Genomic DNA, 19,726 nt, shown 5'->3' on the forward strand with positions numbered 1-19,726 from the left:
GTACACGTACGTACAGTGGCCAGGGTGCAAGAAAGAAAATACGGCCACGTATGTGTACATACGGGCGGGGTCTCGAACGCCTACTCGCGCATACGTACGGCCAGGGCTCGTGTACATGGCTGGGTCGGAACGGAGAAACAGCGTCGTCGTCGTGTTCATGGGGAGGCAACGGAATGCGTCGTGTTCATCGGGAGGCAACGGAACGCGTGGGAGCCAACCGGCTGGGTCCGAACGAAATGCGTGGTCGTGTTCATCGGGAGGGCTTGGACGGAACAGGCGATGGAAACGAGGCCTGGCGTACCGCAGAACGGAGGAAACGGACCTCCTACGGTCAAAACGGGGGTCCTGTTGATCGGGAGGGGTGTGGCGTACCGCAAAACGGAGGAAGCGGACCTCCTACGGTCGAAATGGGGGTCCTGTTGATCGGGAGGGGTGTGGCGTAACGCAAAACGGACGAAACGGACCTCCTACGGTCGAAACGGGGGTCCTGTTCATCGGGAGGGGTGTGGCGTACCGCAAAACGGGACTCCACGGGATATTGTTCATCTCCACCGTCGACCTCCTCCAGCCTCCACGGGCTATCGTCGACCTCCTCCAGCCTCCACGGGCTCCTGTTCATCCAGCCTCCACCGTGCGCTACTCCACCGGCTACTGTTCAACCACCCCTCCATGGGCACCCCTCCACCGTCTACTGTTCATCCAGCCCACCACACCACGGGGTCCTGTTCAACCACCCCTCCACGGGCACCCCTCCACCGTCTACTGTTCATCCAGCCCTCCACACCACGGGGTCCTGTTCAACCACCCCTCCACGGGCACCCCTCCACCGTCTACTGTTCATCCAGCCCTCCAACACACCACGGGGTCCTGTTCATCCAGAGGCAACGCCACCGCTCACTGTTCATCCAACCCCCCCCCCCCGCAACGCTCACTTTTCATCCCAGAGGCAGCATCGATCGGCTTCAGTTAGCAGCAGTAGCGCAGGAATCGCTCGATCGGGTTTAGTTAATAGCCATCGATCGATCGCTCGGGTTCAGTAACGCGTAGCCTATAGTGCAATCGCTCGGGTTCAGTTAGAGCCCAACGCCTCGCTCGGGTTTAGTTAGAGCCAACGCCTCGCACACATGCGCGTACATGTACGAGAGAAGCGCGCATCGCTCGGCCCCCGACCTCCCACCGTAACCGGGAACTCCCCAAAATTTTCCTCGCCCTCGCTTCTACCATGGTTTTTTCCGTCATGGACGGCCCAAAGAATGTCATGCAGCAGCGTCTCCGGCCCGCCCAGGACGAAAAGCCCATTTTCTGTCATGATTTTTTGTCATAGAAGTAGGAGCCCACCACATCTATGATGATACCAGGTTTTGTCACAATTATCGTCATAGAAGTGTCATATGTATGACAGAAAAAAATTCGTTCGGCCCAAAATGTCACGGATGTGTCTTTTTTTGTAGTGCATCATACTCCAAGTTGACGGCCCGCCACCCGCCTTCTTCGCCTTCTCCAGCCCTCCAGCACCAGCCACCAGAAGCAGCGGCCCCGAGAAGTTCAAGGAGCTGCTGATGCAAATGGTGGTGCTGCCGGTGTCGCCCAGGGACGGTGTGTCCGACACCTAGTCGGACCCGTCATCCTCCCGCCCGCTACCCTCGTCGTCGCTGTCGCTGTCCTCCTCCGCCCTGTCGCCCGAGGAGGAGCTTTCATCGTCGGTCGAGCTCTCCGCACAGCACCCTAGCCTGTGTCCCGAGCGCCCGAAGACCTTGATGGAGAGCAGGTCGCTCTCCGCTAGCTTGAAGCAGAGGACGTGCCCATCCATCCAGCAATGGGCACGTGCGAAGGTTTTCCAGCCCCGACGAAGGAGCATCACATGAGGGGCAGGAAACCTTGTGTTCACCCACATGTCTTCGTGGCAACACCCCTTCATATGAAGCCTCAGCCGCGGTGGCCGGTCGATCTCCAGCACCCTCACGAACGCCCCGGGAAGGCGAAGGCGGTTGCATGGCGGCCCACGCAGCTGCAGAATAAAATCGAGCATCGTGTCCCCAACGTGACCACTCGACGAAGCAGGAGGAGATGGTGGAGGAGATGGCGACGGAGATGGAGACGACGCAGGCGTCCCCCTTCCGTGCCCACCTCTGCCTCGCCCGCCTCCGCCTCGGCCGCCTCACGGACCGCGGCCCCGTCCGGTGCCCCCGCCTCGAGCATGGCCTTCACCTTGGGCATCTGGCTCTTCCTTGACCGCCGCAGCTCTCTGGCGGGAGGAGGACCTGGTCGCCTCCGCGGAACAACGGTCGCGACCACGCCCTCTCGCCATCACAGTGGATGAAGAATGGAGACGGAGGGGAGGCGCAGGGAGATGCTCTTCCTCCTACCCCTGAGTTCCCTTTTTATAGCTGAGCGGGGAAGGCCAAAAGACTAGCTCTACGCCTTTGAAGAGCCCGCTTAGGTCCGGCTCATTAAGTGGCAACGAGCAAGGCCATCGACCGCCCTCCCTGTCCAATCAAAGGCACGTGAGTATCGGCCCCCGCGCGCCTTCCCATGTTCCATGCGTCTGTCACCTACCCCACGCCGTGCATGCGGCGTACGTGGCGCAAGGGGCAGACATAGTGGGAAACGTGGAACGACAGTTCCAAGGCAGAGAGAGTAAATGGGCAGCGGCCCTGCAGTTTTAAAGGGACACGCAAGCCGCCTCTTTACTATTCACCACGGGATGACGCGAGCATGCTGCGGTCATTCCATGCACAACCCGCACGTCACGCATTCAACGCGGGTCATGGGGAAGTTCAACTGGCGAGGGGGTTACTGCAGTAAAACTTGGCCCCGCATACCCGCGCACTATTTTGGGCCTAGCCCAACAACGCGTCGCGTTTATGTGTGGCCCAGGCCGAGGGGCTCCTGTCGGTGTACAAAGTAGGGGTCCTATTTGGTACCCCTTTACTTGTGCACGGGTAGTTAGAGCCGCGCCTGCAGCCACACTTAGCGGGCAGAGGAAGGAAGCAAAGACACAAGACGGCCAGAGCAATGCCAAGCCAGAAACACGAAGAGCAGAAGGGCGAGGTGAACTCCCCCGGGAAGGCCCTTGCTGGGACGGCCTCCACAGCCCCGGCAAGAACCTTGCCGGGGCAACTTGCCCAACGCCAGCACAGCCGCCACCCTTGAGCCTAAGAGTTCCGACGCCATCACCCACATTGGAACCAAGGCTCGGGAGGTGCCTCCATGGTGGCATGCAGATCTTTGTGAAGACCAAGAACATACAAGACTAGATGAGAATCAGAAGATGAAGATTCTCGGCAAGATCCTTGCCGACGAAACCCACGATACCCCCCGGCAAGACCCTTTCCGTGGACCCCCACGACGCTGCGGCAAGACCCTTGACGGGGCCCCGGCAAGACTCTTGCCGAAGACATCCGCGGGGCCACAGTCAGGCCCCCACCCGCCAAGACTCCATCGCCGTTCCCACATAGCTGCTAGCCCACCAACTAGGCGAGCACCTGCGTGGCGGCGTGCGGCCTCCAGGACAACTCAGCAAGCACCTGTGTGGTGGCATGCAGATCTTCGTGAAGACTCTGCCACCGCACCAACTCAGCAGCCAGCGTGGCACTACACGCCTCGTCAACTCGGACGCGCGTCGAAGCCAGGCGAGGCGGCGACAGCTGGGACGAACTTCCTCGTCGTCCCCGATAAAGCAAGAAGGGCACGTCGGTAGTGCATTAAATGTGTTTGTCCTATGGTGCCAGGAGATAGACTCGACCACTGTATAGCTTTCCACCTCCTGTGTGCCACTGTGGCAGCCCCTTCAACTATAAAAGGAGGCCCGCGGCGTACTAAGAGAGGATTCCGACTTTTTGGACCCTGCACGCTTTGTAGCTAGTCCAAGAACACCAGATAAACATAAACTAGCAGGAGTAGGGTATTACACATCACTTGCGGCCCAAACCTGGATAATCCCCCTGCGTTGATCTTCTAATCCCGCTCTTTCCACAGCCCCGCGCCCGCCAACCGTAGCAAGAGGGATTCTACATGATCCCGTAGGTGTCGTTTCCCCCGACACAAGGACAGTCAAGGATGTGAGACACCTGACAAGATGTGTTGCCGCGCATAGCAGATTCATCTCCAAGTCTGCCGAGCGCGCCCTGCCGTTCTTCAAAATTTTGAAGAAGGCCGGCCCTATGAAGTGGACCCCAGAAGCAGATGCAGCCTTGCAAGAGTTGAAGGCCTACTTGTCCTCTGTGCCTACCTTGGTTGCTCCCAAACCCCAGGAGCCGTTGCTGCTATACTTGGCGGCAACCAACCAAGTGGTCAGTGCGGCCTAGGTAGCGCAGAGAGAGGTGGATGAGGCAGGAAGTGAGCAGAGACCGGCAGAGTCAGAAAAAGATCAGGATAGCAATGAGCACGGCAACGATAGTAATCCCAAGGACGCGGCAAGGAAGAAAGTGGTGCAGTGCCCAGTGTACTTCGTCAGCTCCCTATTACAGGGGGCTAGATTGAGGTACTCTGGCTTGCAGAAGTTGATCTTTGGCCTCATCATGGCCTCAAGGAAACTTCGTCACTACTTCCAGCCCATGAGATCACGGTTGTTACTCGTTTTCCGTTGCAAAGGATACTCCGAAACAATGAGGCTACCGGCAGAATAGTGGAGTGGGCTTTGGAGTTATCCTGCTTTGGTTTGAAGTTTGAGAGCACATCAACTATTCAGAGCAGGGCATTGGCAGAGTTTATTGCAGAATGGACGCCAACCCCTGATGAGGAAGTGACAGAGACAGTTATCCCCGGCAAGGAATCGCCCCAAGAATGGATTATGTATTTTGATGGTGCCTTCTCCCTGCAAGGTGCAGGGGCTGGCGTGCTTCTTGTCGCCCCCTCCGAGGGGCACTTGAAGTACGTTGTCCAAATGCATTTTGCCCGGGAAGAGGCAACCAACAATACAACTGAGTATGAAGGACTCCTTGCCGGGCTCAGGATCGCAGTTGAATTGGGAATTAATAAACTGATCATTCGAGGAGATTCATAGCTTGTGGTGAGACAAGTCAACAAGGATTACCAAAGTCCATTGATGGAGGCATACGTCGAGGAAGTGAGGAGATTGGAGGAGCACTTTGACGGATTGCAAACAGAGCATGTACCCCGTGCGGAAAACAGCATAGCTGATCATCTATCAAAGTGTCCTGTGCAGAACCTTCCTATGGAACCAGGGACTTTTGTTCTCCATCTCACTCAGCCCTCCGTACCCCCCACGACAATGGCCCGAAAAAGGAGAAAGTTGGACGCCGGAAAGCCTCTCCCGGTAGAGCCGTTTTCTCCCAGTAGATTCCCTGCTGGAAACAACTCCTCACAGCCTACCGGACCACCCCCTCCAGCCGGGTCCACGAACCCCACAAATGAGGATGGTGCTCCTGCCGCAGAGGAGGTGCCACTAGTCCTCGTTGCCGAGCCCCAGGCTCCAACTTGGGCAAGGCACATTGTCCACTTTCTCCAAACCGGAGAGCTTCCCGGCGACCAAGATGAAGCTGAAAAAGTAGCCCGGAGGGCCACTATGTATCAGTTTGTCAATGACACTCTGTACAGAAGGTGGCCCAACGGTGTGAAATTGAAGTGTGTCTGCCGGGAAGAAGGAAAGGAACTGCTGGCTGAGATTCACAGAGGAATGTGCGGCTCCCACATTGGATCAAGGGCATTGGTTGGGAAAGCATTCCGGCAAGGATTCTATTGGCCCACAGCCCTCCAAGATGCGGTTGAGCTAGTCACGACATGTGAAGCCTGTTAGCTCCATTCCAAGAAAACACACCTGCCTACCTAAGCTCTTCGAACAATCCCTCTATCATGGCCATTTTTGGTCTGGGGGCTCGATATCCTTGACCCCTTCCCCCGAGCAATCGGGGGCTTTGAATTCTTGTTCGTTGCCATTGACAAGTTTACAAAGTGACCGGAAGTGACTGCCGTGAGAAAGGTGACTACTCAGTCAGCTATCAAGTTCTTGAAAGAATTGGTGTGTCATTTTGGAGTTCCAGCAAGGATCATCACCAACAATGGCACCCAGTTCATGAGTCGCGCCTTCATGCAATATGTTCATGCCCTCAGATGCAAGATCTCATTCTCCTCTGTGGCACACCCCCGGAGCAATGAACAAGCTGAGAGGGCGAACGCTGATGTGCTGCATGGACTCAAGACGAGAACTTTTGATACGCTGCAGAAGCACGGCAGGCGGTGGATCGAGGAGCTGTCAGTAGTTCTCTGGTCCCTCAGAACGACACCAAACCGAGCTACCGGGCAGACTCCCTTCTCCCTGTTCTACGGGGCAGAAGCAGTTATCCCCACGGAACTCATTTACGGGTTGATACGTCTCCAATGTATCTATAATTTTTTATTGTTCCATGCTATATTATATTCTGTTTTGGATGTTTAATGGGCTTTATTACACACTTTTATATTAATTTTTGGGACTAACCTATTAACCGGAGGCCCAGACCAAATTGCTGTTTTTTGCCTATTCAGTGTTTCGCAGAAAAAGAATATCAGACGGAGTCCAAACGGAATGAAACCTTCGGGAACGTGATTTTCGGAACAAACGTGATCCAGAGGACTTGGAGTCTACGTCAAGAAATCAACCAGGAGAGCACGAGGCAAGGGGCGCGCCTACCCCCTGGGCGCGCCCTCCACCCTCGTGGGCCCACGTTGCTCCACCGATGTACTTCTTCCTCCTACATATACCTACGTACCCCCAAACTATCAGATACGGAGCCAAAAACCTATTTCCACCGCCGCAACCTTCTGTACCCGTGAGATCCCATCTTGGGGCCTTTTCCGGCACTCCGCCGGAGGGGGCATTGATCACGGAGGGCTTCTACATCAACACCATAGCATCTCCGATGATGTGTGAGTAGTTTACCTCAGACCTTCGGGTCCATAGTTATTAGCTAGATAGCTTCTTCTCTCTCTTTGGATCTCAATACAAAGTTCTCCATGATTCTCGTGGAGATCTATTTGATGTAATCTTCTTTTGCGGTGTGTTTGTTGAGACCGATGAATTGTGGTTTTATGATCAAGATTATCTATGAACAATATTTGAATCTTCTCTGAATTCTTTTATGTATGATTGGTTATCTTTGCAAGTCTCTTCAAATTATCAGTTTGGTTTGGCCTACTAGATTGATCTTTCTTGCAATGGGAGAAGTGCTTAGCTTTGGGTTCAATCTTGCGGTGTCCTTTCCCAATGACAGCAGGGGCAGCAAGGCACGTATTGCATTGTTCCCATCGAGGGTAAAAAGATGGGGTTTATATCATATTGCATGAGTTTATCCCTCTACATCATGTCATCTTACTTAAAGCATTACTGTGTTCTTATGAACTTAATACTCTAGATGCATTCTGGATAGCGGTCGATGTGTGGAGTAATAGTAGTAGATGCAGGCAGGAGTCGGTCTACTTGTCACGGACGTGATGCCTATATACATGATCATACCTAGATATTCTCATAACTATGCTCAATTCTATCAATTGCTCGATTGTAATTTGTTCACTCACCGTAATACTTATGCTCTTGAGAGAAGCCACTAGTGAAACCTATGGCCCCCGGGTCTATTTCCCATCATATTAATCTTCCAACACTTAGTTATTTCTTTTGCCTTTTATTTTACTTTGCATCTTTATTTCTCTTTATCATAAAAATACCAAAAATATTATCTTATCATATCTATCAGATCTCACTCTCATAAGTGACCGTTGAGGGATTGACAACCCCTTTATCGCGTTGGTTGCGAGGTTCTTATTTGTTTGTGTAGGTGCGAGGGACTCGTGCGTGATCTCCTACTGGATTGATAACTTGGTTCTCAAAAACTAAGGGAAATACTTACTCTACTTTACTGCATCACCCTTTCCTCTTCAAGGGAAAACCAACGCAGTGCTCAAGAGGTAGCAAGAAGGATTTCTGGCGCCGTTGCCGGGGAGATTCGCGCCAAGTCAAGTCAAGACATACCAAGTACCCATCACAAACTCTTATCCCTCGCATTACATTATTTGCCATTTGCCTCTCGTTTTCCTCTCCCCCACTTCACCCTTGCCGTTTTATTCGCCCTCTCTTTTCCGTTCGCCTCTTTTTCGCTTGCTTCTTGTTTGCTCGTGTGTTGGTTTGCTTGTTTGTCACGATGGCTCAAGATAATACTAAATTGTGTGACTTCACCAATACCAACAACAATGATTTTCTTAGCACTCCGATTGCTCCTCTTACCGATGCTGAATCTTGTGAAATTAATGCTGCTTTGTTGAATCTTGTTATGAAAGATCAATTCGCCAGCCTTCCTACTGAAGATGTCGCTACCCATCTAAATAGCTTCGTTGATTTGTGTGATATGCAAAAGAAGAAAGATGTGGACAATGATATTGTTAAATTGAAGCTATTTCCTTTTTCGCTTAGAGATCGTGCTAAAGTTTGGTTTTCGTCTTTGCCTAAAAATAGTATTGATTCATGGAATAAGTGCAATGATGCTTTTATCTCTAAGTATTTTCCTCCCGCTAAAATCATCTCTCTTAGAAACGATATCATGAATTTTAAGCAACTTCATCATGAACATGTTGCACAAGCTTGGGAGAGAATGAAATTAATGATACGTAATCGCCTTACACATGGTTTGAATCTTTGGATGATTATACAAAAACTTTATGCCGGATTGAATTTTGCTTCTAGAAATCTTTTAGATTCGTCCGCGGGAGGCACTTTTATGGAAATCACTTTAGGAGAATCTACTAAACTCTTAGATAATATTATGTTTAATTATTCTCAATGGCACACCGAAAGATCTACTAATAAAAAAGTGCATGCGATAGGAGAAATTAATGTTTTGAGTGGAAAGATGGATGAACTTATGAAATTATTTGCTACTAAAAGTGTTTCTTCTGATCCTAATGATATGCCTTTGTCTACTTTGATTGAGAATAATAATGAATCTATGGATGTGAATTTTGTTGGTCGGAATAATTTTGGTAACAACGCATATAGAGGAAACTTTAATCCTAGGCCGTATCCTAGTAACTCCTCTAATAATTATGGTAATTCCTACAACAATTCTTATGTAAATTATAATAAGATGCCCTCTGAATTTGAGACTAGTGTTAAAGAATTTATGAATTCACAAAAGAATTTCAATGCATTGCTTGAAGAAAAATTGCTCAAAGTTGATGAATTGGCTAGGAACGTTGATAGAATTTCTCTTGATGATGATTCTTTGAAACTTAGATCTATTCCACCTAAGCATGATATCAATGAGTCTCTCAAAGCCATGAGAATTTCCATTGATGAGTGCAAAGAAAGAACCGCTAGGATGCGTGCTAAGAAAGATTGCTTTGTGAAAGCGTGTTCTTCTAGTTTCTATGAAAATAAAGATGAAGATCTGAAAGTTATTGATGTGTCTCCTATTAAATGTTTGTTTTGCAATATGAATCTTGATAATGATGGGACTGAATATGAGCCACCTTTACCTAGAAGGCGTTCCAAAAATTCAGAGTCTTTAGATCTTGATGCAAAAATTGGGAAAAGTAAGATTGAAGAGATCAAAACTCTAGATATTAATGAACCCACTATTTTGGATTTCAAGGAATTTAATTATGATAATTTCTCTTTGATAGATTGTATTTCCTTGTTGCAATCCGTGCTAAATTCTCCTCATGCTTATAGCCAAAATAAAGCTTTTACTAAACATATCATCGATGCTTTGATGCAATCTTATGAAGAAAAACTTGAGTGGGAAGTTTCTATCCCTAGAAAACTTTATGATGAGTGGGAACCTACTATTCAAATTAAAATTAAAGATCATTAATGCTATGCTTTGTGTGATTTGTGTGCTAGTGTTTCCATGATTCCAAAAACTTTATGCGATTTGCTAGGTTTCCGTGAATTTGATGATTGCTCTTTAAACTTGCACCTTGCGGATTCCACTATTAAGAAACCTATGGGAAGAATTAATGATGTTCTTATTGTTGCAAATAGGAACTATGTGCCCATAGATTTCATTGTTCTTGATATATATTGCAATCCTTCATGTCCTATTATTCTTGGTAGACCTTTCCTTAGAACGATTGGTGCAATTATTGATATGAAGGAAGGGAATATTAGATTCCAATTTCCTTTAAGGAAAGGCATGGAACACTTCCCTAGAAATGAAATAAAATTACCTTATGAATCTATTATGAGAGCCACTTATGGATTGCCTACCAAAGATGGCAATACCTAGATCTATCCTTGCTTTTATGCCTAGCTAGGGGCCTTAAACGATAGCGCTTGTTGGGAGGCAACCCAATTTTATTTTAGTTTTTTGCTTTTTGCTTCTGTTTAGGAATAAATATTTGATCTATCCTCTGGTTATATTTGTTTTTATGTTTTAGTTAGTGTTTGAGCCAAGTTAAACTTATAGGATCTTCTTGGATGATAGTTATTTGATCTTCCTAAAAATTCCAGAAACTTTCTGTTCACGAAAACAATTGTTAAAAATCACCAGCACGTGATAAAATACTGATTCCAATTGGAGAAGATAAATAAACAAATTTTATAGGTCGTCCTATTTTGGTAGATGTTTTGGAGTTCCAGAAGTTTGCGTTAGTCACAGATTACTACAAACTGTTCTGTTTTTGACAGATTCTGTTTTTCGTGTGTTGTTTGCTTATTTTGATGAATATATGGCTAATAAAATAGTTTATAAACCATAGAGAAGTTGGAATACATTAGGTTTAACACCCATATAAATAAAGAATGAGTTCATTACATTACCTTGAAGTGGTGTTTTGTTTTCTTTCGCTAACGGAGCTCACGAGATTCTCTGTTAAGTTTTGTGTTGTGAAGTTTTCAAGTTTTGGGTAAAACATTTGATGGATTATGGAAAAAGGAGTGTTAAGAGCCTAATCTTGGGGATGCCCATGGCACCCCAAGATAATATAAGGACACCAAAAAGCCAAAGCTTGGGGATGCCCCGGAAGGCATCCTCTCTTTCGTCTACTTCCATCGGTAACTTTACTTGGAGCTATATTTTTATTCACCACATGATATGTGTTTTGCTTGGAGCGTCTTGTATGATTTGAGTCTTTGCTTTTTAGTTTACCACAATCATCCTTGCTGTACACACCTTTTGAGAGAGACACACATGATTCGGAATTTATTAGAATACTCTATGTGCTTCACTTATATCTTTTGAGCTATATAGTTTTTGCTCTAGTGCTTCACTTATATTTTTTTAGAGCACGGTGGTGGATTTGTTTTATAGAAACTATTTTTCTCTCATGCTTCACTTATATTATTTTGAGAGTCCTACAAAACAGCATGGTAATTTGCTTAAATTGAGAAATTAGTCCTAAGGTAATATGCATTCAAGATTAGTAAAAATTATCTTATGAGTGTGTTGAATACTATGAGAAGTTTGATGCTTGATAATTGTTTTGAGATATGAAGATGGTGATATTAGAGTCATGCTAGTTGAGTAGTTGTGGATTTGAGGAATACTCGTGTTAAAGTTTGTGATTCCCGTAGCATGCACGTATGGTGAACCGTTATGTGATGAAATCGGAGCATGATTTATTTATTGATTGTCTTCCTTATGAGTGGCAGTCGGGGACGAGCGATGGTCTTTTCCTACCAATCTATCCCCCTAGGAGCATGCGCGTAATACTTTGCTTTGATAACTTGTAGATTTTTGCAATAAGTATATGAGTTCTTTATGACTAATGTTGAGTCCATGGATTATACGCACTCTCTTCCTTCCACCATTGCTAGCCTCTCTAATACCGCGCACTTTTCGCCGGTATCATACACCCACCATATACCTTCCTCAAAACAGCCACCATACCTACCTATTATGGCATTTCCATAGCCATTCCGAGATATATTGTCATGCAACTTACCACCGTTCCGTTTACTATGACACGCTCCATCATTGTCATATTGCTTTGCATGATCATGTAGTTGACATCGTATTTGTGGCAAAGCCACCATTCATAATTCTTTCATACATGTCATTCTTGATTCATTGCATATCCCGGTACACCGCCGGAGGCACTCACATAGAGTCATATTTTGTTCTAAGTATTGAGTTGTAATTGTTGAGTTGTAAGTAAATAAAAGTGTGGTGATTATCATTTTTAGAGCATTGTCCCAAGTGAGGAAAGGATGTTGGAGACTATGATTCCCCCACAAGTCGGGATGAGACTCCGGACGAAAAAAAAGAGAGGCCATAAAAAAGGCCCAAATAAAAAATGAGAGAAAAAGAGAGAAGGGACAATGTTACTATCCTTTTACCACACTTGTGCTTCAAAGTAGCACCATGATCTTCATGATAGAGAGTCTCCTATGATATCACTTTCATATACTAGTGGGAATTTTTCATTATAGAACTTGGCTTGTATATTCCAATGATGGGCTTCCTCAAAATGCCCTAGGTCTTCGTGAGCAAGCGAGTTGGATGCACACCCACTTAGTTTCTTTTGTTGAGCTTTCATATACTTATAGCTCTAGTGCATCCGTTGCATGGCAATCCCTACTCACTCACATTGATTTCTATTAATGGGCATCTCCATAGCCCGTTGATACGCCTAGTTGATGTGAGACTATCTTCTCCCTTTTTTGTCTTCTCCACAACCACCATTCTATTCCACGTATAGTGCTATGTCCATGGCTCACGCTCATGTATTGCGTGAAGATTGAAAAAGTTTGAGAACACCAAAAGTATGAAACAATTGCTTGGCTTGTCATCGGGGTTGTGCATGATTTAAATACTTTGTGTGGTGAAGATAAAGCATAGCCAGACTATATGATTTTGTAGGGATAACTTTCTTTGGCCATGTTATTTTTAGAAGAGATAATTGCTTAGTTAGTATGCTTGAAGTATTATTATTTTTATGTCAATATTAAACTTTTGTCTTGAATCTTTCGGATCTGAATATTCATACCACAATTAAGAGAATTACATTGAAAATTATGCTAAGAAGCATTCCACATCAAAAATTCTGTTTTTATCATTTACCTACTCGAGGACGAGCAGGAATTTAGCTTGGGGATGCTTGATACGTCTCCAACGTATCTATAATTTTTTATTGTTACATGCTATATTATATTCTGTTTTGGATGTTTAATGGGCTTTATTACACACTTTTATATTATTTTTGGGACTAACCTATTAACCGGAGGCCCAGACCAAATTGCTGTTTTTTTGCCTATTTCAGTGTTTCGCAGAAAAAGAATATCAAACGAAGTCCAAACGGAATGAAACCTTCGGGAACGTGATTTTCGGAACAAACGTGATCCAGAGGACTTGGAGTCTACGTCAAGAAATCAACCAGGAGAGCACGAGGCAGGGGGGCGCGCCTACCCCCTGGGCGCGCCCTCCACCCTCGTGGGGCCCATGTTGCTCCACCGACGTACTTCTTCCTCCTATATATACCTACGTACCCCCAAACTATCAGATACGGAGCCAAAAACCTATTTCCACCGCCGCAACCTTCTGTACCCGTGAATCCCATCTTGGGGCCTTTTCCGGTGCTCCGCCGAAGGGGGCATTGATCACGGAGGGCTTCTACATCAACACCATACCCTCTCCAATGATGTGTGAGTAGTTTACCTCAGACCTTCGGGTCCATAGTTATTAGCTAGATGGCTTCTTCTCTCTCTTTGGATCTCAATACAAAGTTCTCCACGATAATCTTCTTTTGCGGTGTGTTTGTTGAGACCGATGAATTGTGGGTTTATGATCAAGATTATCTATGAACAATATTTGAATCTTCTCTGAATTATTTTATGTATGATTGGTTATCTTTGCAAGTTTCTTCAAATTATTAGTTTGGTTTGGCCTACTAGATTGATCTTTCTTGCAATGGGAGAAGTGCTTAGCTTTGGGTTCAATCTTGCGGTGTCCTTTCCCAGTGACAGCAGGGGTAGCAAGGCACGTATTGTATTGTTTCCATCGAGGATAAAAAGATGGGGTTTATATCATATTGCATGAGTTTATCCCTCTACATCATGTCATCTTACTTAAAGCATTACTGTGTTCTTATGAACTTAATACTCTAGATGCATTCTGGATAGCGGTCGATGTGTGGAGTAATAGTAGTAGATGCAGGCAGGAGTCGGTCTACTTGTCACGGACGTGATGCCTATATACATGATCATACCTAGATATTCTCATAACTATGCTCAATTCTATCAATTGCTCGACTGTAATTTGTTCACCCACCGTAATACTTATGCTCTTGAGAGAAGCCACTAGTGAAACCTATGGCCCCCGGGTCTATTTCCCATCATATTAATCTTCCAACACTTAGTTATTTCTTTTGACTTTTACTTTACTTTGCATCTTTATTTCTCTTTATCATGAAAATACCAAAAATATTATCTTATCATATCTATCAGATCTCACTCTCGTAAGTGACCGTTGAGGGATTGACAACCCCTTTATCGCGTTGGTTGCGAGGTTCTTATTTGTTTGTGTACTTGCGAGGGACTCGTGTGTGATCTCCTATTGGATTGATACCTTGGTTCTCAAAAACTGAGGGAAATACTTAAGCTACTTTACTGCATCACCCTTTCCTCTTCAAGGGAAAACCAACGCGGTGCTCAAGAGGTAGCACGGGTCGCCTCGAGTGCTTGCCTACGATGAAGTAGCAAAAGATCAGCACCGGCATGATGACGTTGTGCTACTCGAGGAGAACCGTCTCCGGGCTGCTACGCGTGCTGCCCACTATCAGCAAGCCCTGCGTTGCTATCATAGCCGCAGGGTTCATGCCCGGTGTTTTGAGGAAGGTGACCTTGTCCTTAGGCGCGTTCAGTCCGCCAAGGGTACACACAAGTTGTCACCAAAGTGGGAAGGCCCTTACCGGGTAGTACAAGTCACCAGATCGGGCGCAGTCCGTCTAGAGACCAGAGATGGCACTCAGTTGCAAAACTCATGGAATATTGAGCATCTCCGCAAGTTCTACCTGTAAGGCGCGGCTATCGGGCCCTGCCCGGCAGCCACCCTTTTGTATAGGCCTTGCCTCAGTTGCATGTAACCCCTTGTACAAAGCCGGGGCGATGACTCCGTGCAAGAGAAAATAAAGAAGCGCTGTAGGGGGCCCCCAACTAAGATTGCATGCATTCATGAGCACACCAAGATCACTCCATAAGCATTTCATGAGCATTTGCATATGCATATAGATAGGATCGCATCTCGCATTCATTCTCATCTGCATGAAGTTGCAGGTTCCTGACGTGAACTTGGCTTCGTCAAGAAGTTGAGAAGATTGCGCGACACAGCGATCCCCAGCAAGCCAAACAGATAAGTTTTACCTCCTGTCCATTAGTGTTCTGTAAGGCTATAACTTGTGCATGAGAAAGCCCATCCATGACTCGAACATTGCTTCAGTCGGAATGGTCACAGTAGCCTTTGGAAAAAGAGGTTGGCGGGGGGCTGGTCCCTCTGTCTGATCCCCGACAGACGCAGTTCTCCGATAGACAAAAAGGGTACCGGCAGTATAGCCTACCGGGGAAAACTCGTTTATTTACATTAAAGAGGCATCTCACCTCTGCATGGACATACACATGCACAAGTTCCCGGCAAGGTTCATCTTTTTCATTCATATGCTAATACAAGTACAAGCATTACAGAACACAAACATGGACTCGAGAGATTACATTATTTGAATTAAAATTTGGCAGTTGCCTACAGGTTTAAGACTGAAAAAAGATAAGTGCTCCGTAAACTCCTCTCCATGTCCCTCTTGTCCGAGGTAGTGTGGTGGGAAGAGAAGGGGACGAGTGACGCGCCAGCACAACGCCACCCCGATCCTTGTCAGGAGTTGGCAAGCACAGCCTGACAAGATCGGGAGTGGTGAGGCTGCGGAGGAGGAAGACGTGTGGAGCACCTCGGTGGCCCCCTAGTCACCACCTCCATGACTAGGTGGGGGGCTCCAGCACAGGCACCGGCAGAAGACGGCACCGAGGCCCAGCCAGAAGACCCCAAAAGGAAGCGGAAGCACCAGGGGGAAAAGCCTTTTCCCGGCAGCCAGAAGAAATGGTGATGACGGCGCCAGGAAAAGAGGGGAAGAGGCAGACAGATGGGCAGCAGGTAACCAGTATGACACAAACGCGTCGATGCAGTTGTGCTCCTACTGGGCGGCCTGCCTCCTGTCTTCTCCTTCTCCCTGGCTTCGTCTTCATCAACACCGTTCCGAAGGAAGGCCGAGACTCCAGTCCGGCACCCCCCTCGGGAAGACGACGAGCGGCCAGGACGACCAGGGGGCTGGAGGCACACCGCTCCCCACCTTGAAGGGCAAGAAGGCACGCCTCTTGTCGACATCAACCCCAAGACTTCCAGGAGGGGAAGTGCTGGGATTACCAACGATCTCCAGCCCCGCCTCCCGGCCGAGCCTCGAAGGAACCAAGAAGTTCATCACACTAAGGACCAAGCTAACTCCCCGAGCATCAGCACGAGCGTGCAGCAGTGTTGGCCCCGACCAAGAGCCCAGGGCTGGCCCCAGGCTCTCCCCTTCGACATCACCAGCGGAAACAAAAGATAAGAGGAGGATAAGTGCGGGGATGGATGACTCCGCCCTCCCCTTTTATAGGCAGGGCAAGGAGGGCAGCTGCTCCATCAATGGATGGCCACCGTCCTTCTTCGCCAATTCAAGACGACCGGGCCCTCACCTTGGTGCTCTCCCGCGCCACACAACTCTGTTACCCACCCCGCGCGATGCATGCAGCATACGTGGCCAGGGATAAGGGCGTGGTGGGAAGAGTGAATTGGCCGTTTCTACCCCGTGCGTTAAAGTCATTCACGAGCCATTACTGGAGCGGCCCCACCACTATTGGCTTGACACGACGCACGGAGAAACCGGAAACCGTCCCGGAATCAAGGCTAATGAATAAGCAAAAGAGACTTCAAGAGACCAGCCTCTTCAGCAACCCTTGCCTGTGCACTTATTAGGCCCTACCCCGACGATGCTCGGCAGCGCGTTCACGGCAGGCCCGGGGGCTTTTGTCGGTGCAATAAACCCTTGGTCTGTTGCCCAGACTGTGCATAGGCACGGGAACAAGATTGAAGCACCAACCCAAGGCAGAGTACAAGGACCAAGAGATTCAAAGGACCAACATATAGATCAGAGGGACCAAGATCGAGCCGAGGAAGCAGAATATCGACAAGAGAAGGGCCTCCCTTGCCGGGCAAGCGAGCCCGGCAAGGGGCAAGGCCACCACCAGAAGAATACAACCAAGACACCCCGGCAGGGCCTGCTGGGGCTCGCGGAGGCAGAACCACCTCACCAACCACTCAAGCCTGACCCACATCGTCAATCAGTGCAGTGTCAAGCCGTGAAGTTACTGAGCGGCAGTCATTCGCCACATGGTTGCCTCTCCTTACAGAGGAAACCCACAGGTGACACCCGTCCTGCGACGTGTCAAGAGAACAGGCGCGGAGCTGGCAAGATAGCCCGGCAAGCCTTGTCGGGCAGCAAGTGATGTGACACTAAGCGGTGCATTTAATGCGCCCTGTCAGCCCGTGGAGTTAGGTATGATAGCACTGTTTGCTATCATATCAGTGCATAATGACTATTTTTCCACTGTGGTTACCCCTTGATCTATAAAAGGAGGCCCATGGAAACCCTAGAAAGGGTTACAAGGTTGGATAACTCACACCCCCATACGCGCGTAGTCGTTGCTGCCCCAAGGCAACCCCTGTCGGGCAAGTGTACTACGCTCGCCGCCATCTTTTCCACCATCAATCCACCAAAGCAGGAGTAGGGTTTTACCCCTCACGGCGGGCCAAACTTGGGTAAATTGCTTCTGTGATCCCTGCCATGCTGCCCCACACCCCTCCGCTCTTTGTGCAATGCGTCGCCCCCTGCCGAAGCAGCAAGGGACCTCCTGGTCCCATAGATGGTCGTGGTTTCCCACGACAATAGGTCATTTTGACCTAGAAAAAAATTAGAGGGGGACTTTCGGGATGAAGCGCCGCCGTCTCGAGGCGGAACTTGGGCAGGAGCACTTTTGCCCTCCGACGGAGCGATTCTGCCGGGGGAACTTCCCTCCCGGAGGGGGAAATCATCGTCGTCGTCATCACCAACAACCCTCTCATCTTTGGGAGGGCAATCTCCATCAACATCTTCAATAGCACCATCTCCTCTCACACCCTAGTTCATCTCTTGTGTTCAATCTTTGTACCGGAACCTCAGATTGGTACCTGTGGGTGACTAGTAGTGTTGATTTCATCTTGTAGTTGATTACTATATGGTTTATTTGCTGGAAGATCATATGTTCAGATCCATTATGCTATTTAATACCCCTCTGATCTTGAGCATGATTATCATTTGTGAGTGGTTACTTTTGTTCTTGAGGTCACGGGAGAAGTCATGTTGCAAGTAATTATGTGAACTTGATATGTGTTCGATATTTTGATGATTTGTATGTTGTGATTCCCTTAGTGGTGTCATGTGAACGTCGACTACATGGCACTTCACCAGATTTGGGCCTAAGGGAATGTATTGTGGAGTAGTTATTAGATGATGGGTTGCTAGAGTGACAGAAGCTTAAACCCTAGTTTATGCGCTACTTCGTAAGGGGCCGATTTGGATCCAAAAGTTTAATGCTATGATTAGATTTTATCTTAATGCTCTCGGCGCACTGGATCGTTGGCTCCGGCTCAAGTACTAGAAGAAGAATTACATAGAATGCTTGGCATAAAATATGTGAATGATGAACATGATTGCAATGTTGTTAGTATGAATTCTTTGAATACCCATGATGCTAATGATATGCAAAGCCACAAGCTTGGGGATGCTATGTTTGATGAAGATGATATGTTTTGTCCCCCAAGTTTTGATGAGCAAATTTATTATGATGAAAGCATGCCTCCTATTTATGATGATTATATTGATGAAAGTGGGTTTGGAAGAGTGTCAACTTTAGGAAGTAATGATCACACTATTTTGGAGGGTGTTGAATCTTATAATATTTATGTAAGTGGATTTGTAGAGGTCATGACTTTATTTAGTGATGATTCCACTATTTCAGAAGAGGTTCCAATTGGTTATGAGAACAAAGTTGCTATCTATGATGATTATTGTGATGACTTGTATGCTATTAAGAATAATGATAACCATGAAAATTGGCATCATGATTTTAATTTTCAATTGGATTATGCCTCACATGATAGTTATTTTGTTGAGTTTTCTCCCACTACTATTCATGAGAAGAAATTTGCTTATGTGGAGAGTAGTAAATTTCTATGCTTGTAGATCATGAAAAGAATGCTTTATGTGATGGTTATATTGTTGAACTCATTCATGATGCTACTGAAAATTATTATGAGGGGGGAACTTATGCTTGTAGGAATTGCAATAATATCAAGTTTCCTCTCTATGTGTTGAAAATCTTGAAGCTATGCTTGTTTTGCCTTCCTATGCTAGATCATTATTGTTCCCATAAGTTGTTTGCTCACAAAATCCCTATGCATAGGAAGTGGGTTAGACTTAAATGTGCTAGTCATATTCTTCATGATGCTCTCTTTGTGTTTCAATTCTTATCTTTTATGTGAGCATCATTGAAATCATCATGCCTAGCTAGGGGCGTTAAACGTTAGCGCTTGTTGGGAGGAAACCCAATTTTATTTTTGTTCTTTGCTTTTTGCTCCTGTTTAGTAATAAATAATTCATCTAGCCTCTGTTTAGATGTGGCTTTATGTTTTAATTAGTGTTTGTGCCAAGTAGAACCTTTGGGAAGACTTGGGTGAAG

The sequence above is a fragment of the Aegilops tauschii genome, chromosome 3, assembly GCF_002575655.3.
Source record: "Aegilops tauschii subsp. strangulata cultivar AL8/78 chromosome 3, Aet v6.0, whole genome shotgun sequence".
In the NCBI taxonomy this organism is placed as follows: Eukaryota; Viridiplantae; Streptophyta; class Magnoliopsida; order Poales; family Poaceae; genus Aegilops; species Aegilops tauschii.